The following is a 24,975-nucleotide window of genomic DNA, read 5'->3' as shown; positions in this document are numbered from 1 at the left end:
GTACCTCCAGACATCCACATGCTGTAGGTGCCTGCACCATATAGCGCAGCCGTCTGAATTGTAGTCTCTAACACAAGGAGGCACTTATCGAGCCTTTCACCACCATAATGGTACTAAAAGCACAGAAACCCTTACAGCTTCTTTACCCACCATTTTAATATGGCTCTGATAACTTTCTTTTTTAGAGAAGGTCAGGCCTAAATACTTATAGACATTGGCAACCTCTATTTTTTCATTATGATATGAAATGGCATTTATTACGTGCCTATACACAAGTGTTTCAAGTCGCGACAAGGCAGGGAGGGGAACAGAGGGAGGACAAAATACAATGATCTTACTAAGCCTAGTGACATTGAGATTGCGCAATTGCAGGGGAGAGCGGAGGAGAGAAGTGCCAGTGGAGGGGGGGTGGGAGAATGGACAAGTGCAGGACAAGGAATCAACATAACAAGTAGTGCAGCCAACAGGTGGCAAGTGCGAGTGTTAGAAGTGCAGACAACAGGTGTCTTATAAGTGCAGTAAAGGGGACTGTAGGGTTACAGATACAGATCACAAGTGCAGGGGGTGCCAGGAGGCAGTGTGGGTATGCAGCAGATGGCCAGGGACTTGGATCCGAATTCAGAGGGTAGCCAGGTGACCAGTTCAAGTGTCATACAGGAGATCAGCAGGGGAGAGGAAGAGATAAGGCAAAAGCAAAGAGGAAGGTCTAGAGGTGCTTCCGGAACCAGAGATGGTTCTGCTCAAGTTTCAGAGAGGCAGGGAGGCTGTTCCAGAGGGAGGCACCAGCCGAAGAAAGAGATTTGCCTCCAACTTGTTGCTTGGGGAAGCGACTGACCCTCAATGTGTTGGAGGAGTGAAGAACTCGAGTAGGAAGATAGTTCTGTAGAGAGAGTTGGAGGTATTGCGGTCCCAAGCCCCAGAAAGCCTTGTGGACATTGCAGTGGGTCTTGAACTTGATCATTGCTGACACTGGGAGCCAATGGAGAGATTTCAGAGCTGGAGAGATACGATCCCTGGACTTGAGGCCAAGGACAAGTCTTGCAGTCCTGTTCTGAATGAGTTGCAGAGGATGGAGAGTAGAGGCAGGTAGATTTAGAAAGGGGCTGTTGCAGTAGTCCAGCATAGAGAGAACCAGAGCTCTGGAGACAGTGAGCTTCTGGGGGAAAGTGAGATGGAGGAAGAATACCTCTAAGGAGGTGCAGCTGCTAGTTTGACTTCTTAGAGATGTTAGAGATGTGAGGAGAGAAGGAGAGTGTGGGGTCGACGATGACCCCAAGGTTCTTAGCCTCACAGGTGGGAGCAGGAAGAGGGCCCAGAGTGGGCGGCCAGAGAGTGACAGGAAAGGAAGGTGCTGGTGAGCCGATGTTACGCTCACCTGGTTCCCACAGGGGCGTAGATCGAACCCGGACAGCTGCGGCCTCCACCAGTGTGAAGCGTAGGGCAAAGATGACCGTCTGGATGGACCCCCTCAGTCTTGTAATCTTGACTCGTAGAAATATTCTCCTGTAGATGGAGAAAGGTATTTAGCCCCGTGGGTGTGAATGCAGACCCCCCTCCCTGCTCCCGTTCTCCCCTCTTGCCACCTCCGATATTCCCGGTCAGTGTTTTCACCTTATGTTTTTGATTGGTGAGCTCTCCATCCTGCGTGGCATGCAGGGGCGTGTAGATACCAGTTACTTCACTGGTTTTAGGTGTTGGGGTTCTGGATGATTATTGAGTCCTGAGTTTGCCAAGTTTTTAAAGAGTTCAAAATGTCCAAAGTTCACTCTTGCACTCCCCTGTTGATTTGCGGCGGCAAATTCTGTCTGGAGGTTGCTGGTGGCGTTCAGGTAAGAGTCTGTATTACCCAAACTGTCCTGTAAAGGTGCTGAGATTAGCTCACTGTCTTTTCCTTTTTTCCCAGATGTGGCGTATTGAAGGATAAAGCCTCCGGTGATAATCAGGTAAATGTTGTAATATAAGTGATTGTCTTTTTAGTCTCTTTAGGCTCACCTTGCTTTTTCTTGTCTTTTACCCAGGTGTTGAAAATCACCAAAAGAAAGGACGGAGGCAGTGCCGAGTCGGAGATGCTGTGGGCTGGTGAAAATGGAGCAGCGCTGCAGCTGGGATGCGACGCGTGCCGGAAGAATGTCCCTTCAGGCTCGGAGTGATGCAGGATCCGAAATCAGGTGAGGAATCTGATTAAAGTCTGTAATCTAACCTCTTCTTCTATTTTTCTTTCTCTCCCAGGGGCTCCGTGTTCGAGGCGGGCGTGGCAGAAGGCTGGATGCAGGTTTGCTGACACGGTGAGCGTTACGCTGCTAAATGCAGAATAACGCGAAGCGTGGGTTGAAGAACGGGTGTGGTTTAAATAGCTTTGAAAGTAGTCCCAGGTAAGAAATCTCTAGAACCACACCCGAGTGAAAAGTAGTCCTTGTGGAAAAATAGTCCCTCCAGGTCTCACGTTGGCCTGGATGCATGTGCAGCATGGTCTGCCTGAGGTAAGTGATGACTATGAGCCTGGCGCCTTGGGCGCCAGGACTGATTTCTACTATAAGCCTGGCGCCTAAGGCGCCAGGACTGAACCCAGATAGCCCCTGGCCGGGTCTTCTGAGGTTTAAACAGATGTCCGGATGCCTGCTTCCGGGGCGGATGGGCTTGGTCCAGCAGCCCGGGGGTAGGCATAATGACAGCCGATGAGGAGGATCTCCATTTTACTGGCATTAAGGCAGAGATCATTGGCGGCACGCCACTCTTGGATTGCGGAAAGAAAATACGGGATGAGAGAGGTAGAAGAGGCGGCTGAGGGGAGCCTAAAAGCGAGCTGAGTCCCATCCACATAGCACTGAAAGTTGGAGCAGAGAGACGCTATGCAGTGGGCGAGAGATGCCAGGTATTGGTTGAAAAGCCAGGGAGAAAGATAAGACCCCTGGGGAACACCACAGGTAGAGAGAGAGATAGAGGAGAGGAAGGACCCAACTTGGACCTGGGATGGTCAGTCAGAGAGAAAGGAGGTCAGCCAGGCCAGGGCCTGATCAGTGATACCCAGGTTATCACAAAGCCGGTTGAGCAGGATTGCATGGTTGACAGTTTCAAAAGCAGAAGAGAGATTGAGTAGGATGAGGACAAAGGGATGGTTAGTATCAAGCTTTGAAAGCAGGTCTTCACGGATGTTCAGGATAGCATTTTCCATGCTTCTGGCCAATCTGAAGCCAGACTGATGGCCATGGAGATAACCAACAGATTTGGTGTGAAGGTTGAGCTGGGAGATGCCCATCCTTTCCAAGAGTTTGCCCAGAATCGGAGTAATGGAGATCGGGCGATAGTTAGCTGGACAGGAAGGGTCGGCTGAGGGTTTCTTAAGAAGAGGGTGCACAAGAGAGTGCTTCAGGGGGAAGGGAAGGTTCCAGTGGTGAAAGAGTGGTTACAAAAGTCAGCCAAGGAAGGAGCGAGGGTGTCAATGTGGTCATTGATGGTTTGGGATGAAAAGGGAAGAAACTGTTTTGATCGGACTTGTCTAGAAACCTCGTCAGGGATGAACAAAGAAAAGGAAGGGAAGGGAGGAGGAGAGGTGGCCACAGGAAGGTCAGAGATAGAGAAAAAAGTAGAGGAAGAAGGAGGAGAGGAAGAGATGGTGGGCAGGATGTACTGGGTTTTTGAGATAAAATGTGAAGCCAAGGCCATGCAGAGGGCCTGGGAGGGGACAGGAGAGGTAGAGACTGCAGCAGGATTGGCCAGCTCCTTGCAGATTGTAAAGGGTTTGGCCGAGTTGTTAATGCTGCAGAGATGCAGGCTTGGATGTGAGCTCTCTTCTTAGTGTGGACAGAGAGTCTGTACTGCCTTTGGAGCAGGCGGCAGGCCAGTTTGTCGGAGGGTGCACAAGGTGCCCGCAATTTCCTCTCAGTCACCCTACACTTGCGTTTAAGGGTGACTAATTCTGAGTCGTACCAAGGGTTTCACTTGGCTTTGGGCTTCAAGCGGATCCTCATGACAGGGGTAAGTACATCAAGAGTGTCAGAGATAGAGGAATGGAGGTATGGAAAGGGCTGTGTCAGGATGTGAGTCAGCCAGATGTGCAGGAGGGGGAGAGAAAGTGGTGGCGAAAGCCTCAGCTGACACACGCTTCATGGGTCAGATGACCGAGAAGGTGAGCGGTGGTGCAGGGGTTTATTTTATTTATTTATTTTCTTTATAGCATTTGGTTGTACGCCCAAACCCTTGGATATCACAGCGTAAGTTATAAAGTTATAAAGTTTGCTCGGCCTGGGGGGTAGAGAGAGATAGATAAGAGGAGAGGAGAAAGTGGTCACTCCAGGAGAGAGGAGTGGTGAGAGGGTTAGAGAGGGGGAGGTCTGAGGAGATCAGAACATCCAGGGTGTACCCTGTAGAGTGAGTTGGGCCAGAGGGAAGAATAGAGAGAGAGAGAGAATCGCAGAGGTTGGGAAAGAGTACAGAGCATGGACAGGAAGCATCCAGGTGGATGTTTAGATCTCCGAGGAGGAGGAGTTGAGTGGTCGAGGCCAGGAGGGGGGAGGAGAGGTCCACCCACTCGAAGAGGAAGGAGATAACCGAACCAGGTAGCTAGTAGATAGTAGCCACAGTGAGTGAGCAGCCAGGAGAGAGAGAGAGCCTGGGGAGCAGGCATTCAAAGGATGAGTAGACCTGCATAGGAATGATAGTGGCAGGGATCCACTCTGGGAAGATCAAGGCTACACCCTCCACCAGGAAGGTTGGATCTGGGCGCAGAGAGGATCTTGTAGCCATCAGGGAGAAGAGTGTCAAAACTCGGGACAGATCTGGCCGTGAACCATCTCTCAGTAAGAACGAGAACATCAAGGTCCAGTTATTCCAGGAGATGGCAGATGTCGGAGGAGTGTTTGACACTGCAAAAACAAACACACCACACAGACCCTCACACAACAGCACACAACGGACTCCGACCGGATATCACACCAAAAAGCTCATTGAATGGTGTTAACCGAATTGAAGCTGCCAACAGTACATCACAGCTCCCTTGCTCCTCTCCAGACATTGTCCTACTAACCGCCCTAACCTACCCCCTTTCTTTCAGATCCACCACGATACAAATATCATTTAACATTAACATAAACAGCTGAGCGAGAGTTGAGAGTGGCAAAGTGGGGAAGGTTGCCACCCTTGAAAGACTTCCGTGGAGGGGTACAGATCAGAGGTACGACCTGCAGAAGTGTAGAGGGAGTCCTGGGGTGGGCAGAGGAGTAAGGAGGAGAGGGCAAGGTAGCCAAGGAGGAGGATGAAGGTGCCAGACAGGTGGCAGAGGAGGGAGGCAAAGGAGCCAGAGAGGGGAAAGAAGGGACCGCAGGACAAGAATGGAAGCTTATGAGGCGCGGGAAGCATCTATCAAAGAGGAGGAGGTTGGCCTGAGGGCCTTGGACCAAGATGGTGCCATTTAGGTAAACATTAATAATGGTCTTAGAGGAGTGGAAGGGGGCAGAAGGGCCTCCCACCGGGTGCCACCATTAATGCGAAAAGAGGAAAAAGGAGAGAGCACAGAAACCATACGTGGAGTCCATAGGTCTGGCGAAGGAACGACAAAGAGGATGTCGATGAGGGTCTGTCTGGGGGAAGCACTGATGTAGCACTGATGTAGGTATCAGCGATGGGGAGGCCTGGATTGGAGACCAGGATACTCCTTTTGAACTTCTTCCTTACAGACTTAGTAAGAAGAACAGGATAGTCAATAGAGAAGCAGTTAGAAAAAATAGGAGAAACAGAGAGCACCATAGAGGATGCAGGGGGAGGGGAGAGGGAGAAATAGAGGGAGGTGGAGGTGAGGGGGATACAAAGGTAAGGGGGAGGAGATACTATTGGCGGGCACAAAAGGAGGGGTGCAAGCAGACGCGACAAGAATGAGACAATAACAAATTAATAAAATACACTATGGGCTCAATGAGACAAAAAAGAAGAGCACTCATGTAGTGTGAAAACAAAACCAGTTAACAGAGTAAGAACGAGCGAACCTGAAAGAGAAAGGAACACAACAGGGAACAACCAGGCAGAGCGAGGGCTAATTAATAAGAAACCAGCTTGCTTTCACTCTTCCCTTGCCAAATACCAGAATCTCAGTTGTAGATAGATTCAGTTTCAGCCCGTGAACATTAAAAAAGATGTTAACATAACTTAAACTCTGCTGTAAGCCTTCAGGAGTGAGATCCATTGCAACTATGTCATCAGCATATTATAGGGAGCTGAATTTGGTTCTATTTAGGAGTGGTGGGGTTAGACTTCCGGAGGCCTTGAGGGGATTAAAATCATACAAAAACAGAGAGAATAAAAGTAGGGCTAAAGGGCACCCCTGCTTCACTCCCATGTTTTTGCAAAAATCCCTAAAATACTCATGTGCCCTTGAGCACCTGACCGCAACTGAGGTTTCTTCGTAAATCAGTTGTATCAATTGGAGAAGCCCAACTGGAATCCAAAGCTAGTTCAGCTTTTTTCACAGTAAACTTTGATTTAAGGAGTCCAAGTCTTTTAAGACGTCTAAAAAGGCGATGAAGATTTGGTTATTTCTCCTTCTAAAGTATTTCTCCATAGTGGTGTTCAGCATAAAGCATTGCTCCATGTTGGAGAAGCCTTTTCAGAAGCTAACCTAAATATCTGGGAGGATTGGTTTTTATTCAGCCCAATTCTTAAGTCTCGCCAACAACCAACCTGCCAAGATCTTTTTATAGACGTCAGTGTGTGCAATTGGCCGATAACAGTGGGGGCCTGTCACAGCCCCTTCTTTGAAAAGTGGAATAAGCAGGCTTCTTCTCCATGAGGGCGCGAAGGTTAGTTCATGTGTTGTTGAAATAATACTGGCTTTAGGACTGGTAAACACCAGTCTTGTGACCAGATAAACACCCCAGTTCTTATGCCATCTGAGGCAACAGCTTTACCCTTGTTCAGATTCTTCAATCGGGTAGAGATTTTCTGCCCAGTATTAGCACTAGCATCTTTGGCCTTGTTTCCCCTTGAGGAGCTTATAAACACATTTATCCTGTGGCGAAGAGCACTCCTTGGAAATGAGATATCCACAGGGATTAATCACATATTACCCTCCTCTGCTGCCTCGAAACCCCTTGCAACCAGCTTCCAAAACAATTTCAGGTTTTTCCCTGACTGCCTTGTCGAGCATATCTCATTGTGGGATGATGTATTGCTCTGTTTTTATTTTGAGAAGGTTTCTATAAGGAAGGGTTTCTCCCTTTTTGTGTCTGAAAGGAGAGGTAGGCAGCAACCTATTGGCGTCCTGAGCATGGGATACTTACACCTTACCGCACACATGTGCGAATGACAAACCAGGAGGTAAAGAGTGGGCTCTCCCAAGAGGACCTATGGCAGCCCTCAGCGTGAGCAGTAGGCTCTGTGTGGGATTGAGGGCCCTTTCCTATGAACTGGTAAGCCCTGGTGGATAACATTGTTTAGTGGACACCATAGGTAAATAACCAGTCATAGACTTATCTCATTTGATCAGCTTGACAGCCTTATTTATAAGACAGATATTGTATGATTATATCTTTGGTATGAAAACATTACATAACAAAAATGGTCATCCTTGAGCAGGTCAATAATTAGACATTAACCATTGGATCGCCTGTAAACTGGTCAGTTCACATTTGGTAAACAAATAGTTAATTCTCATAAACTGGGTCACCTGGTAGTGAGACAGTTCACCTTTGATAGATAAATAATTAAATATTAGCAATTGGATCACCTGTAAGCCAGTCAGTTCACATTTGGTAAACAAATAGTTAATTCTCATAAATTGGGTCACCTGGGAGTAAGTCAGTTCACCTTTGGTAAATAAATAATTAAATATTAGCAATCATATCACCTGTAAGCTAGTCAGTTCACATTTGGTAAACACATGGTTAATTCTCATAAACTGTGTCACCTGGGAGTGAGTCGGTTCACCTTTTCATAAATAAATAATTAAATATTAGCAATTGGATCACCTGTAAGCTGGTCAATTCACATTTGTAAATAAACATTTAAATATTCTTAATACAGTATGTGTCAGAGTCCAGGACTTTCCTGTGGTATGCACTTGGTTTACTCTGATCCCACACCCTTACTCCTACGCACCTAGTAGTAGCTGCAGTCTACCACATGACACAACAATTAACACAAAGATTCTCACAGGCACAATACGAATAACACAGGAAATTCCCCCACCACCATTCCGAGCACAGTGCAGGGTACATTGCCCACAGCTGAGGCCAACAATCTCCTACTGAATACTCCTATGAATGCTGATAACATAGAAAACGGTCAATGTCACTGCTCACTCGTGGCTCCGAGAAACCATTGCGCCCGAGTACGGTGTGGAGGTGTGGCAGAGCCCAGGGTGATCGCTTGGATGAGCAGCTCCCCCGTTCTCCGAGAACATACACACAACAACTGCCGCTTTACACGCCTCTGAAGAAAAACAGTATGGAAACTTGGGAACAGGTCTGTGACTGCTCCCCTCACTTTCCCTTGCTTGATTTAATTCTTTTATTTTTTCTTGTAATCCCTTTTTATTTTATTTGATAAACATTTCCCTTCTGTCTCTCTGCCAACACTAATAACCCTTGCAGAAGCCCCCATTCAATGGGACAGAGTAAACTTCTCCCTCAGCATGTATTTAGGTACCGAGGAACCCAATTGTGTCTGTCCTCTTCTCTCTCTGCAGGAATTGTGCACTTTACCAAGCCCATCTATGAGACACATGAGAGAAGGATACTGCCATGCATTTTGGGAATGCCGTTCCTCCCCCTCACTTTCACCCTCCTACCTCGAAGCCAGTCACACACGGCAATGTGTGAGAGCAACCGGGCTTTGTCTTAACAGAGCGGTGCTGGCAGTGGGGAACACACCAGGCGACTATCTCCCTCTGTTCTGGACGAGCACATAATCTCCACCCAGGGTTGGGGAGAGAAAACAGGCCGCTCAAAGCGAGGACGGCCTCGGGGTCCTCTCTTCAATGAAACAGAGAGCCTGAATGCCCTCTCTGGTTCCCCCAGGACTTCTCCTCTTCTCGCCACCCTTTCTCATACTGGGCCCTGCACACCAGTTCCTGAACTGCAGGGGACTCATGACAGGAACAGAGGTGAAAACACCTCAGCCACGCGCCCGGTCCCCCTGTTGACCGAGCATACCAAGTCCCCTGGGACTTCTCAAGCAGGACACCACTACAGAAAGGGAGAGACCCCTGGGGCTTCTCAAGCAGGACACCACTACAGAAAGAGAGAGAGAGAGAGAGAGAGAGAGAGAGAGAGAGAGAGAGAGAGAGAGAGAGAGAGAGAGAGAGAGAGAGACTTTCAAAGCAACACATGACACCAGGGCCCATTTACACATGGCAACCCCCTCTTCTTCAAAAACCCTTGTCCCTAAGGGTTTATATGCCCCTAGAGGTGCAGACAACACAAACTGATACTTTTCATCCCACAACAACGGTGCATTCCACCATTGTTGAGCATAACAGAATGGGTTACTAACATTTGACTCTGTACATGCAGTAGATTGAACAGAAAATCCCCTCCTGATAGTTTCAGTTTGGGTTCCAGGAGCATCATAGCTCAACATTCTGACTGGCCTGACCGCTCGTTGAGATTGGCAGTGCCCCCATAGGCTTCTTCTTTCAGAGGCTGCTTCCTGATGGTCTACTAGTGCTCGAGGCTTGTCCAGAGTCACAGAAGTTGGTCTTGGTACATTCCCTTCTTGTGCTGAGACAAAAATGTCAGTGTCTCCAAAAACTGATACCTCTCTCCTGTTCTCAGACAGTCTGGCGGAACCCAAAGTTGGATCCTCCCTTTCATTCCAGTAGGCTATGTCTAAACTTTCCTAATCTTCATCTCCTTCATCTTCTTGTTGACTGGCCTGATTGTATGAGGGCCTATGGGCTGCGGGTGGAGTTGGCAGCTCTTCACCCTCATGATTTTCCTTCTCTTTTGAGCTAGAGGCCACAGATGGTACAGAACTTGGGACTGCAGGGCGTAGGACTTCCCCATGGGGTGACTCCTGTTGATGAGTTCGGGTAATTCTCTTACTGTGCAAAAGAGGAACTACAGTAACCGACGGATCCATTTCCACACCATCCCCTATGGGTAGGAGGTGATTCCGGTGGAGGGTTTTCACATCCCTCGGGTGCCTTCCCTTCTCATTCGGTACCCAGTCAACCCTGTCAACTGTTTTTCAATATGGTATGGCTCCGATTCCCAGCAGTCTCCCAGCTTGTTTTGTCCTCTTTTCCCTAAACTCCAGATGAGAACACAATCACTGGGTTGTAGCTGGAGGAGTCACACTTTTTCATCATATCACCTCTTGTTTTGCTGCACCGGGTTGTAGCTGGTGGAACTAGACTTTTTCATCATATCGCCTCTTGTTTTGCTGCACATTCTGTTCGGCGGTGGCTTGCTCCAGCTGGAAGGCTTGCGACAACGAGTCTTGAAGGTCTCTCACATATTTGCGATAGTTCTCTACACCTGTTCCATTAGCGGATACCCCAAAACTCTAGTGCATGTGTAGCCGATCATCTCTTCCAAACATCAGTTGATATGGTGTGAACCCAGTGCTTTCATTCCTGGTACAGTTGTAGGCGTGAACCAGAGTGGACACATGGTGGCTCCACTTAAGAGTTTCTATTTGGCACTAAGTGTCCCCAGCATAACCATCAATGTGCGATTGAAACTTTCAGCTTGTGCATCCCCTTAGGGCTTAGAGGGGGATGTCCTGGTTTTCTTTACCCCAATCAACTGCATGAGTTCTTTAATGAGCTTGTATTTGAAAATCTCAACCTTGATCGGAATGAAGGCGAGCAGGCCAGTCATAATGCACAAAGAATTTGTCCCAAAGTACCTTGGCAATGGTAGTCGCTTTCTGATCTCTGGTGGTATATGCCTGGGCATATCGAGTAAAATGGTCTGTTACTACCAAGATGTTCTGAATCTTGCTATTGTCTATTTCGTCTATTTCAAGGTTTAGGAAGTACACACAAAATAAGTCCATGGGTCCAGAGCTCTGTAGGTGTTGGAGCGTAGTGGCAGGATGGCTGAGAATTTTTCGGGCGATATCTCGAGCACAAGTGTGGCAATATTCTTCTGGGCCCATGCGCGGCCAGTAAAATCGAATTCGTACCAACTCTAAGGTTCGTTCACTCCCCTGGTGTCCATTTTGGTCATGAAGCCACGCAAAGCCAGTGGACGTAATGAGCGGGGTAGCACAAACCGGCGTATCTGATGCACTTGGATTTGACTCTCCTTGTACAACACTCCACCCTTCAACATTAATAATCTCCATTCTTTCAGGTATATCTAGTGATTGGGCATATTTCTGTGGTCTGGCGGCCTTTTGCACCATTCACTTTGCTTCGCAGCACTTCTTGTAGTTCTTGGTCTTGTAATTGTTTGTTTCTCAGGTCAGTCTGGTTCATGTGCGGCAGTTCACGAGCCCTTAGGCTGGTTGCGTCACAATAGCTCATGGGGACCCACTAGGCAGTCTCTCTAGGCAGTCGATAAAGTGCGCTGGTTCACCTGGCAGACAAGTTCCTTTCCGGCAAATGGCTTTCATAGTGGTCACAGATGCCATTTCAATAGGGATGGATTCTGAACTGTCATCTGAGTGGGGTCTGCGGGACAGTACGTCAGCATTGATGTTATTCATTCCAGTGCAATACTCTAGCTGGAAGTTATACATGGACAACGTGGTTAACCATCTATGGCCAGCAGCATCCGATTTGGCGGACCTGAGGACGTATGTGAGTGGGTTGTTGTCCGTCCTAAAGGTGAAAGTAGCTCTGTATAGGCAGCCATGCAGTTATTCAGTCAGTGCCCATTTCAGTGCCAAGAACACCATCTTGTTGGTGGGGTAGTTCATTTCAGAGGGGCTTTGTTGACGGCTGGCGAACACCACAGGTCTGACCATTCCCTGCTGTTCTTGGTAGAGTACAGCGCCCAGCCTGTTGAAACTGGCATCCACATGTAGAATATAAGGCAGTTGGGGGTAAGCTTATGCCAGTACCAGCGCTTCAGTAAGAGTCTTTTTTAGATGAGCAAAGGTTTGATCGCACTCCTCACTCCACCACACACCAAAGTCCTCTTGCGGTAATGATTGCAGAAACCCAGGAAACTTCTCATCGCTCGCAGATTTTGTGGACGGGGCCAACGTGCCAGGGCTTCCATCTTGATAGGATCAACCTGCACTCCTTCAGGGTGTCCAGTCATTTGGTCGACTACAAACTGGTCGACTGCAATTTGGTCGACGTCATTTGGTCGAAAACCAAATGGTCGATTTTTTCTTTTTTATTTATATATGTGTTTTGTGGGCTTTCGTGTAGAAAAAAAGAAAAAAAGGGGTTTGGGGGGGGGGGGGGGACCCCCCAAAAAAAAAACAAAAAAGGGGTAAAAATAAAAAATAAAAAAAATTCGACCATTTGGTTTTCGACCAAATTGATTCGACCAGTTGTCCAGTCGACCAATTGTTTTCGACCAAATGACTGGCAACCCTCCTTCAGCTGACACCACATGGTCAATATACTTTACACTGGTCTGGCAAAACTGGCACTTTTCTAAGGATACTTTTAATCCCTGTTGCTGGAGATGATCCAAAACTTTCAGCAACCTCTGATGGTGTTCTTCTAGGGTCCTTCCAAACATGATTACATCGTCAAAGTAAACCAGTACCTCAGGTAAGTTCATGCCCCCCACTGTTTTCTCCATCAGACGTTGGAACATGGCTGGCGCTCTGATATCCCTTGTGACATTCGGGTAAACTGGTAAAACCCTAAGGGACAGATGAAGGCTGTCTTCTCCTAGTCTTCGGGAAGCATGGGGATCTGATAATACCCACTCTGTAGGTCTAAGACAGAGAACCACTTGCTTCCAAGCAGACAGTCAAGAGCCTCATCCACTCAGGGTGGTGTACTGGTCAGGCAATGTTCTGCTGTTTAGCCGCCGGTAGTCAATGCACAGCTGCACATCCTTGTTCTTCTTTCGTGCCACTACGATGGGTGAAGTATGAGGGCTTCCTGACTCCTGGATGATACCTGCATGCAACAATTCTTCAAGATGACGCTCAACGTCCTCCACATCAGCAGGTGCTAGCATTTGTAACCTCTCTTGAAAGGGGGTGACATCGTTCAGATGGATGTGGTGCTTTACTCCCTTGGCTTCACCCAAGTCCCAGTCGCTGGTGGAGAACACATCTGCTCGCAGGGATAGCTGGTCTCGTAGATGATCATTTTCACGCTCTGACAATGGTGACTCCCCAAAGTTTGTCTTTCTCACATCTCAGGGAGAATATATGCTTAGGGTGCCAGCTGCCTTGGCCATGGAGTCAGCAAGGTGAAACTGCAATTCTCAGCCCCCCAGGTAGGTGCACTGTCTTGTCTGTAATATTAGTGATGGGGACTCTAATGTTTTTCACCCCTTGGCCAGTGTCACTGATCAGAGTGCGTTGGACCAACAGACCTCCGGGCAGTTCTTCTCTCTCAGAAGCCTCAATCACTAATCTCCTGTTATGATTTTGTCCTTGGAGGCACACATGGCCAGCCATCATCACCGTCTGGCCAGGTAATATGTCAGCTTGACTGTGGTCACATCTCCCACAGGCTCATCAGTTTGGTCCCCCTTCTCCAGGCTCTTTCCTGAGATATGCCTGTTGGCAAGCTGGGTGCATCCGCAGAGATTGTGCAAACTGTGGACCAGCCATTTCCATGCACATCTTGGCTAGGGTACCAAACAGAGCAGAGTTGGTACCCATGACTAGGTTCCTCGTGATGCACACTAATGCCAAGGTGGTCACCTCAGCCACGCGTCCGCTCTCCCTGTTGACGGAGCATACCAAGTCCCCCGCGACTGCTGGAGCTGGACACCACTACAGAAAGAGAGTGAGATACTTTCAAAACAACACATGACACCACTGCCCATTTACACACGGCAACCCACATGATATGCGGGTTTACACTAGCATCTAATTGATCTGCGTTCCCTAGTCTCCACGGTTTGGCCAGATGTACAGTCCTTTTTTGAGACTGCATTCAGCATCAAACCAGAGAGTATGATTTCTTGGAGCCATTTTCTTGCATCTCATTGCCCCCGGATTGAATGATGCATTTTTATAAATTTGATGCAGAAGAAGTTCAAAGTGACTCACCATCTCGAACAAGCCTTGTGCTCCAAGATGTTTTTCCCAAATGCCCAAGGTGTCCACAGGTAAATTCACCTCTTCTCTCCTTGCCTCTAGTTCTCAACTGCTCCTCCTCTGAGACCTCAACATCCACCTGGATGCTTCTAATCCCTCCTTTGGGCTATTCCGCAACCTCTGCAACACTCTCTCTCTTTCCATTCTACCTTCTGGTCTGACACACTCTGCCAGACATAGCCTGGATTTTCTCATCTCCTCAGACATCCCCCTCTCTAACCCTCTCACCACTCCTCTCTCTTGGACTGACCACTTTCTGCTCTCCTCACACCTGAAACTCTCTGTCCCCCAGGCTAAGCCCACCCCACCCCAGCACTGTCACCCACCTTCTCGGTCATTCGGTACATGAAGCGTGTTAGTGAATGCCTTTGCTGCTACCTTTTCTGCTCCTTCTACACCTGCGGCTGACTCAAACCCTGACACAGCCTTCTCGAACCTGCATCTTTCTATCTCCAACGCTCTAGATATCCTTGCCCCTGTCATGAGAATCTGCCTGAAGCCTACCTTCAAGTGCAACTCTTGGTATGACTCCGACCTTGTCGTACTGAAACACAAGTGGAGGGTGGCTGAGAGGAAATGGAGGGCTTCAGGCGCATCCTTTGACAAACTGGCCTGCCGTCTGCTCCAAAGGCAATAAAGACTCTCTGTCCTGTCCAAGAAGAGAGTCCAAATCCAAGCCTGCATCTCTGCGGCCGCGAACAACAAAGCCAAACACGTCAAAATCTGCAAGGAGCTAGCCAATGCTTCTGCAGTAGCCACCTCTCCTGTTCCCTCCCAGATCCTCTGTATGCCTCTGAATGGCTCTTGCTTCTCACTTCACCACTAAAACTCAGGCCATCATGTCCTCTCTCTCATCTTCCTCTCCCCCTACCTCTCTTGTCCCACCTCTGGCCGCCTCTGCCTCTCCTCCTCCTCCTTTCTCTTCCTTCTCTCCAACCACACCTGACAATGCTTCTAGACAAGTGCGATCTATGAAAGTGTCATCCAAACAGGTGCTCCCCTGCTCCTCTAGGACTATCAAGAACCACATTGACACCCTCGGCCGATTTCTGCAATCACTCTTTTGCCACTGGATCTTTTTCCTCTCTACTCAAGGACTCCCTTGTGCACCACCTCCTTAAAAAGCCTTCTACCGATCCTACCTGTCCGGCAAACTATAGCCAGATCTCTATCACTCCTTTCCTGGGCAAACTCCTGGAAAAGCTGGCCATCTCCCACCCAACTCTCCACACTGAATCTATTGGTTGTCTATATGACCATCAGTCTGGATTTAGAGCAGTCAGAGGCACGGAAAGTGCTCTCCTGAATACCTGTGAAGAACTGCTCTCTAATCTTGATTGCAGCTTTCCTTCTGTCCTGATTTTCCTTGACCTTTCCTCTGCTTTTGACACAATCATGCTATCCTGGTCAATCATCTCTGTGAAAACCTGGACATCACGGATCTGGCCCTGGAGTGGTGGACCTCCTTCCTCCGGGACCGGACTTCGCTAGGCAGAAAGTGGGGGGGGGGGGTCTCTCCTCTGCAGGGGCCTCCCTCTGGAATGTCCTCCCTGCCCCTCTCAAACTTGAGCCGGACAACCTGAAGTTCTGGAAGCAGCACAAGACCTTCCTTTTCTCCTCTGCTTTCTCCCTCCCTCTCCCCTGCTGACCTACCTTTCTGCTGTGCTGACTGGGTGCTCAGCTACTCGAGAATTTCACTGGGTACCATGCCCCTCCATGATCAGCTCCCCTGCACTGCTTCCGGGTGTACCGTGCACTTATGGGCTGTTAACTGTAATCCTACATTCCCCACCACCATGCACTTACCCAGAGCCACGCTGCCCTGGCTGCACTTACAGCAACGGTGCCCTGATTGCACATCCCACTTCCCCTTCTCCCTTCACTTTTTCGCTGTCACACTTGCCCGATCTGAATGACACAAGGCCTAGTAAGATCGTTTGTCTTGTCCTCCCTCTGTCTTCCCTCCCTTGTCTTGTCGCACCTAGAAACACTTGTGTACAGGCACGTTATAAATGACATATCATATCATATCACACTCTCAGCCCTTCCCACCACCTCACTGGTTACCTTGTACTCCTCTGTCCCTCGCCGGCACATCTCCTTCCCGAAAATGGCCACCATGGAAAGGTGAGAAAGGACTATGTGTAGTTCCCTTCTCCCCATTTTTTTCAAGTAGAGAAACGGAAAACACACCATTCATCAGCTTGAAAAAAGAACTATTAGCATCACGGTACAATGTGCCAGGATACTAATAGCAATAAACCCCTCCAGGCGGGGGTATTACCCGGACAGGTAATTCCCAGGGTTATCTGTCCCTGGGCATTATCTGGCCCGGTAATGCCGCCTGGAGGGGTTTACTGCTTAATTACTTTATGAACTGTATATGATACGCTTCTTGTCCCATATGGTTGTTTTTCTGAAGCGTTGGAGTAAATAAAAACAAATAACTAAAATTAGTATGAATAACCAATTGTGCAGGAGTTGTTTTTGGAAATTGTATTTCAATGATTGTGTATAGAAATAATCTGTTTGATTTGAATCTTTATAAATCTTCCCTACAGACATTCTTCATGGAAATATGTAGTTCCCTCAGGTGCTCCAGTATAATTAGTAATGCCAACAGAGAGATATGCCAGCGCTTCCTGCTTCTGCCCACTCATCATCTCCTCTATTATTGAATCGCTGTGGGAAAGCAGACATCCACTATTTCCAGCACTGCAGACACCTACAAGGCAGAACTGGTCAAAGAAATAGGAGCAGTTTGGGATAAGGGCAATTGGGCAAAGAAGGGCACTGACTGTGATTGGAGCAAGCCTTGTTAGTATACCACAACTGGGCTTCAGTTTAAATTCTACTGATATAAGTGGAGCAAGTGGTTTATTTCTTAATTCATTAATAATTACAGAAAAGTATAGAACACTGTATTATATCACACATCCCAGAAATCGTTGCACAACATGTACACCTCACATTTAAATCACACCGCCTTTCAGAATGTTGTTTAGGAAGTCTGTTTAAATTCTGGGTTATTATACATTCATATGTGAATTGAATGTGCATTCCTGCTCAGCACTTAAGGGTACGAGCACTTTGTGAAAACACATTGATTATTTGCATCTGCTTGCTATTTGTACTGTTTCCTATTTCAGAAAATAAAGATAGTTAATGTTGCTAAAAAAATCCTATTTGAAGGGTACAATTTTGAACTACTATAGCAGTAATAATGTTGACCACTAGATGGTAGCGTTTCTCAAACTGAGTTCTGTGATTGACAGGTCTTTCTGTATCCAAGGAAATGATGTAATAGAGAAAGAAAGAAAGAGGTGGAACTTCCTGATTTTTGGACATTGCCGACCAGATTAATAGAAGAGTGGAGGCTTTTCTCTGTAATCAGAAGCGATCCATAAGCATTTAGCAGATTATTCTTTTTTTTAATGAGATAAACTATGAACATGAGCATTTTTAAAACGATGTTAGGGGTTATAATCATTTTGTGTCCGTCCGGTGATTACATGTGCTCCTTTATCGATCACTTCCTTTTATTTACCTAGATATGCTAATTTGTGTATACAATTCCTTTCTTTAAAACTAAACTGCCAATAACTCAATTTCTTCTCGGAGAATCACTACAGCAGTGATATATTTTGTCAGTTTTTGTTAAGTTTTAAGAATCATGTATGTTAGCCTGCGCCTCGCAGCTCACTTTTATCAGCCTGGAATGCTGATGATAAGGAATCGGGTTTTAAATGTGTACCTTTAATCCGTGTTACAGCAGTAACTGCTTTTATTTATTTTATTGTGCATTTGTAAGGCGCTTTGTACAACAGAACTGTTTTTCAAAGCACCCTAAGGCTAAATGGGAAGGGAACGGAAATAATAACAAAGCCAAAACAGTAGTACAGGGTCGTGATCCTACTAAGCCTTGTGGCATTCGGCCGTGCAAGTGCATTCAGGAGAAGGGCTGGGGAAGGGGATGGAAGGGGCAACAGAGGAGTGGATGAGGGCCCGGGAGGGAAGTGCTAAGGGAAGCTAAGGAGGAGAACCTCAAGCTAAGTGCTGGTACAGGCGACTCTGCAGTATGCACATTTGTATTTTTTTTGTATTTGATTTTACCTTATAGTTTATGTATACCAGGTACAGTGTTTTTTTTTTTATAGCATTGATTTACTGGATGTTTATGGGAAAACCTACTATCAAGCAAAATTGGGAGAATTACAAATGTGCAGCCAATATTTAATGTCACTTTCTTGATAATTTATTGGTGATGGTTAAAAGATCCCACTAGCCGTAGGATTTGTTCCTTTTTTAAATTAATCTATCGCTGTAAATACATCTGCATCTCCCAGAACATTATACATCTACTGTTGCTTAAATACATGATTTGTTAATACACCTGTAACAGAAATAACAACATTTTCTAGGCACTACAGTAATGGGAATTTATATCTCTAACCAGATACTTGCAGGCAGTACCAGACCAGCACAAGATTCAGTCACCGCAGGGCTCTAAGGACCTACAAAGCAGGTCTGATGGTCACTATGGTGCTGATATTATCACTATGGTGCTGATATTGTGTTCTACAGCCCCACTGTTTTTTGGGGCTGTAAAACACCAGACACCAACGATAGGTACTATTCTAGATGTCAACAGTAATACATTTTCTTGGGTTAATTATTGTTTTAGTTTTAATTTATAAATCACAGATAGAGGTAATGCTGATGAATACCAACGTCCCAAATGTGTAACTGCTAAACCTGAAAGGTTCAATTATTGCACCACATTAGCCAAATATCATGAGCACTGGTGGAGTTTTACACATGAATTTGCATATTCAGCTTTAACTTACACTCACAAGAGTTGGATCTTAAATGAGCCCTCAATCTAGAGTAGTTCTGCCTGTCTCATTCTCGCCATAATAAAGCATTTAAAGAGCACATGCTTGTCGAGCATAGTTTAGCGTCAAGGGGCATTGATGGAGGGTAAACCACGCTTGCTGACAATACTTGAAATTCTAGGTGCAATGTAGCATGTAAAAAAATCACCCGATAAACTGTCCTGCAAAAACTCCTTCTGAATAAGGTCCACCAGAAAAACATTGTCGAAGGAGGAAAGGGTTAACAAAAGGAAAACTGATAGTGTAGGACAGCGGGTAGAAGAGAGGAAAGCAGCGAGGTTATGTGTGGCAAGCAATAGACCTTGATACTTTGCTTAATGTTGGCAATTAAATAATCAAACACGTGTTTAACAAAAGTATTCATTCGTTGAATTCACAAAGAATAATTTGTGTCTTTTATTGATGTATGTACATTAACAAATATGTAGCACTAGCAAAATGTATCTGTTCTTCAAACGGGTTCTGTAGACAGACATGACAACACTCTGTTGAAAATCAATGATCATGTAGTTCGCTGTTCCTTTTCGCTTATCACTTGATGTGCTTTGCACCCTAAAGTAAATTGCACTGAGAATGGGTGCGTGCTGCTGGCTGGCTGACATAAACCAGAGCAGACGGGGGAGGTGAGAATTGGTGTGCTGCTGCATGCTGGGACCTTCTGTGCTCTCTCTCCACTGGACGCCTCACCCTGGCATAGTGCAGTTTTTTGTGTGCATTGCAGTGCAAATATCTCAGAAACTGTGCATCCTAGGGCCTTGAAACGTGGCTTTGGAACCTCGAGTTTTGCTCCTCGTGTTGAGACTGGTCCTACTATGACGGCATTGATGTTTCGTCGATTTCAGGCAACCATCTCATGTGTGAAGGTGCTGAAATCCAGGGTAAAGAATGGGGTGTCCCAATATCGTGTAGCCAGTAATGCCCACAGGGCCCTAACACGAAACTATGCAAAATTTGTTGCAGATTGGTGAAACAGTGTGGAATTGCAGAAGGAACAACGCTTTGCCAAGCCACAAACCCACAAACACATTTTGACTTTTGCTGAAATCAGGGGAAGGGGGTGGAGTGTCCAAATATCATGTAGCCAGTAATGTCAGCAGGGTCCTAACAGGTAACTATGCATAAATTGGGGCAGATTGCAAAATAATACACCAAGAGTGTATTTGAGACTGATATTTGAGTTATTTTTACATTTGTATACAATAAAAACAGTTTTATTTACATTAAACTACTGAGCACAGAAATGTCCCTGCGGGAAGAAAAATGTGTGAGTGGAGTGTGATTTAATGAGAATAATGATGGTAGATGTTTGGTCAGTGTTATGAGAAACACATGTGTCTCACACAGGTGTTCTTCTTTTAAAAAGATTTCCATCCCGGTGAAGGGAGATGTTAGTCTGAGCCCCACCTTTTTTAGGTATGAATAGACGCGGACAATGAATTTTGAAGCATTTTACTTGTGGAGAAGACAACAGTAGTTAAGCATTGAGGGCAATGGTTTTAGCATTAACAGTAACAAAACATTGGTGCACACCAGTTGTTTCCACGCCACTTTTTCATTTAAAGATTGAGACATGTGGTTCATGCCACAATGGTTGGAAAGACACACTTGCAAAATAACAAAAGATAAATCAATGCAATGTTAGTATGTTCTGCTTTTATTGAATGCATACAATTATCAGGCCATTTCATCTTTGTCCGTTTTCTTTTCCAAAGTCCTTACTACATGAGGACATATAAAGCAGTTTGTATTCCCGGGTTACATAGAAAAGACCAATTATATGAACGTGATGACATATATGAAGTACTTCATCTGTGTGTTTTCGCAGAAACGTGTTATGGAAACTTGAAGGACAACAGCCTCCACACAACATAAAACTTTGTGAGTGCACTTTAATATGTATAACCTTTCAGCACATTAGAAATCAAGATTTAATAGTCAGCCTGATGCCTTATCTATTTCTTCTCTCACAGATTCCAGAGATTGTGCTACTTTATTCAAAATACGTTTTTGAAATATACAGCTTCATGCTTCAACCCTGTAAGATAGTTCAGAAGGTTGAGTGCCTGCTGCTACAATTTGTGTGTGATTTGCAAGTCACAGCTCAAACCTTGTCAAGGGCTCGCCTTTCATCCTTCTGAGAGTGATAAAGGTTTCCAGAGTTTATTTGGGTAATAATTGTAAATAAAAATGTTCTATGTCCCGCACGTTGAAAGTGCTATATTATTACATTCAGTCAATGAAATATGTTAATTTCCGAAATTACTACTTCCATAAAATGTACACCTTAAAAAAAAAATACAATTCAAGTTAGATAAAAATAGTCAATCTATATTATTGCATATTTTTATCCAAGACGCTGTGCAGGGGTTACTTATGAAATTGCAGCAATAATATGTATAGTTTTATTTTGACCGAGGCCAGATAAGCGAACACATAATATAATAAATAACACATTATCAGAAGAAATTGTTTTTTTAATTGATTGCTTAAAGCACAGACCTCGCTCGAGAGCAACGGCGCGCTGTACAAGGTTTGGGTAGCCATTTTTCAGCCTGGCATTTTTTAATTGTACCCCGAGTCCTGTGTGTCCATTGGGATTAGTCCATGGTCAGGTGCAGTTAAATTAATAGTACCAGCATCTTCATAAAAGAATTCATCATAAATAAAAGAGGGCATACTAACGAACTTGGAGATAAAAACGTTATTAAGGTAGTATAAACTGTGTTTCCTGAGTGACTAAGCTTTCATTAAATAATTTGCTGTAACAAAAATAAAAAGCATGATATGCCATTGTCTTTGTCTCTGAGATGTTGATTACTAACCCCTTTTCAGTACATTGGACAGCTTCATCTGTTGGACAGCTTCATCTGTAGAGAGCAGACTTCAGGCCTCATTACGACCCAGGCGGTAAGTTACCGCCTGGGTCGTACCTTTACCACCATGGCGTAAACTACGTTTACGCCATGGTGGTTGCCGGACTTACCGCCCCATTCCGAGGTCGGCGGGGCGGTAAGTCCCCAATCCAACCCTTCCCCATTCCCATTTTTGCCCCATAGGGCATAATGGGAGTGGGGAAGGCGTTAATTACGCCACCGTAAATTACAGTGGCGTAATTAACAACATGGTCCCTTAGCGCCATGGATTTTAACACCTGCTAAAAGCAGGTGCTAAATCCGCCATGGCGCTAAGGGACCTCGGAATCAGGCGGTAAGGGTCGGCGCTGTTTACGCTGCCGTAAACCCCTTACCGCCTGGGTCGTAATGAGGCCCTTCCTCTTTTCCAGCCGCCCAATAGCAGGCTGTCAGCCTTCAGATGGCTAATTGTCACTGCACTCTCATTGATGTTTCAAATAAACAGCAAGGGGCAAGGACACAACCCTGCCTAAACATTTTGTCTATTCTAAACGGGCTGGTGCATTTGCCCTTTAATCCTCATTGGACTACAGCATAATTGTTCTCTTATAGGGCATACATGACTCGCAATAATCAGTTCAGGGTCTTCATTTCTGATATAGTACAGACATTTATGGGGTACAGTGTCAAATGCTGTTTGCAGCAAATACCAGATAGATGGATAGCCTTTTCAATAAAACATATTTTTGGAGAGTCATGAAAATCCTAAAGGATTGATTTGATAGTTTTCCTGAAACCTTCTTGTGCATCTGATAACCAGGAATGTATTTCGGCACACTCCTGTAACATTCTCAGGATGATTTTAGAGTATAGTTTAGCTAAGGAGTCCAGAAGAGGGATTGAACTATAATTAAAATGTAGGCCCGGATCATCTTTTATACATTGGAATAAGTATTGCTCTGCTCCAGCTATTTGGGATAGAATAATTATGATTCATCTCATTGTAAAAATGATGAATGAAAGAAGCACAAATAATTGGGCTAATTTAAAATGATGAATTATTAAAATAATCAGGTTGATGTGCTTTGTTGTTGTGTTGATGGACCAATACCATATGGACTTTAGATAAAGTAAACACCATTGGGTCGTTTTCCAGAAATGAATGGTCCTTCAATGGTAAAAGGAGATGTAGGAGTAACATCTTCTGTGTCACATTTCTATGTTGCAGCTGGTGAATAAAGCATACAAAAGTGTTCAGACCAAGTCCTTAATCCAACCAAGACGCTGTGCGCGGGTTACTTGTGAAATGGCACAATGCCATGGGGGGAGGGGGTAAACACTTTAAATTGAATCTGATTCAGGATGTACGTTCTATTGTGCAAACAGCACGTCAAGCCTACATTTTAAAGGCACTATGCAGTGTTATGCCATTCGGCGATTATTTTACATTTGTTAAAAGATGGGGAATGCATATTCTAATATATGCAAAGTGTGCTGGGCTGAATTTATCGTTGAGTATGCACTATTCATATTTCAACAAATACCTCCAGCCATTGCTCCAGATAAGATTTTGAGGTGGGAGTATTTTACTCTCTATTTTTAAACTTTGAGAGTAAATGTGATTTTAAGAGAGTTAAAATGACTTTTCTCCTTCGCAAGAGAGTAAAATGTATGCGACATCCAGCCGACGTGTGAAAAAACTGTATGGAAATGATTACTATGCGGCATCTTTCTGCATTGTGACAGAATACACCTTTCATTATGTTGAAATCACAAAAATCTAGCATATTATATAGTAAAGCATGCATGAATTTGTATTGTGTGTTTTGAGATTCGATAACAGAATTGTCTTTTGATGTTTAATGAAAGTCCTAATCCTGGAGCTATTACTGCTTAATGGTATGCCAATGTTATGATACAACAGTGCAGAGAGGCCAGGACTCCATGCTAAATTCTATATCTAATCTAGTGGTCAAATGGTTATTTATATAGCTCTTTTGGCAAAGCGCTGTACATAGAACATATTTATCACAACTACCTCCAAACCAAAGTCGGTACTCCTTTATCGACCTCGAAAGGATGAAAGGCTGAGTTGGACTTGCTGGGATTCGAACCCACAACCCATAGATCACGCAGAGATTGCAGCAACGAGTGCTCAACCAGCTGAGCTATCTTATTGGCTAACGTCCTTCAGAGGTTGCAAACACGAAAAGGTTCACAGGTACACTGCGCCAAGGAAGTGCAAACTTTAGATGCGGTCTGTAATTTTATTCAAAGATGTCTGGAAAGCCTGACATGTGTTTCAAGCTCAAACATAGCTCTTCATCTGAGGCTGAAAAGTTCCAAATATATGACCAAATAATATTTAAATAATGCATTCATATAGGATACAATTGTATGAAAAAATGACATGAATTCCAAGCACAACCAATTAGGCGGCAGGAAAGGGCAGCGATTAAAATAAAATAAAAGAACAAATATGCCAGAAGAATATTCAATCCGCACATGACATATAAAGGTTGAATGTTAATTATACATGTCAATCAAATAGCAAAATTAGAGATAATGTTCAATGGAGGAAACATAAATGGTAAGGGAGAGATTTAGGAGAGGGGAGGGAGATAAAGAAAACAGACATCCATTAGTCATCAAAATAAATATGCAGCGAGGTCAGAGACAATTCTTGTCAAATGACAGAAGTTGCAGAAGTACCTTATAAGTTGAATATGATAATTCAAGGTTTGTTGAGGCAAAAATTGCCCAATTTCGTGATAACTGACATGAGGGAATAAATTAAAAGAAATCCAAATTAGAGAGTCCAAGGAGTGGACGTTTTACTGGTGCAAAATATAAACCGTGCGTGAAGAATTACCTCTAATGCTTCGCGGGTGTGGAGACAATCCATATGTAAAGAATTACATAAAGGAAAAATTAGGTTTTGATTTCACTATTTTGTTAAAATACCTAATTGTATGAGCAAAGAATGCATTGAGCGCTTGATATAATTACTTTATCATGATGACTTAACCAGTTATGACTGCCAAGCA

Source organism: Ambystoma mexicanum, chromosome 2p (assembly GCF_040938575.1).
Source record: "Ambystoma mexicanum isolate Mex_15411 chromosome 2p, UKY_AmexF1_1, whole genome shotgun sequence".
NCBI classification, from domain to species: domain Eukaryota; kingdom Metazoa; phylum Chordata; class Amphibia; order Caudata; family Ambystomatidae; genus Ambystoma; species Ambystoma mexicanum.
The sequence above is the reverse complement of the archived record's forward strand: the minus strand, read 5'-3'. Positions refer to the sequence as shown.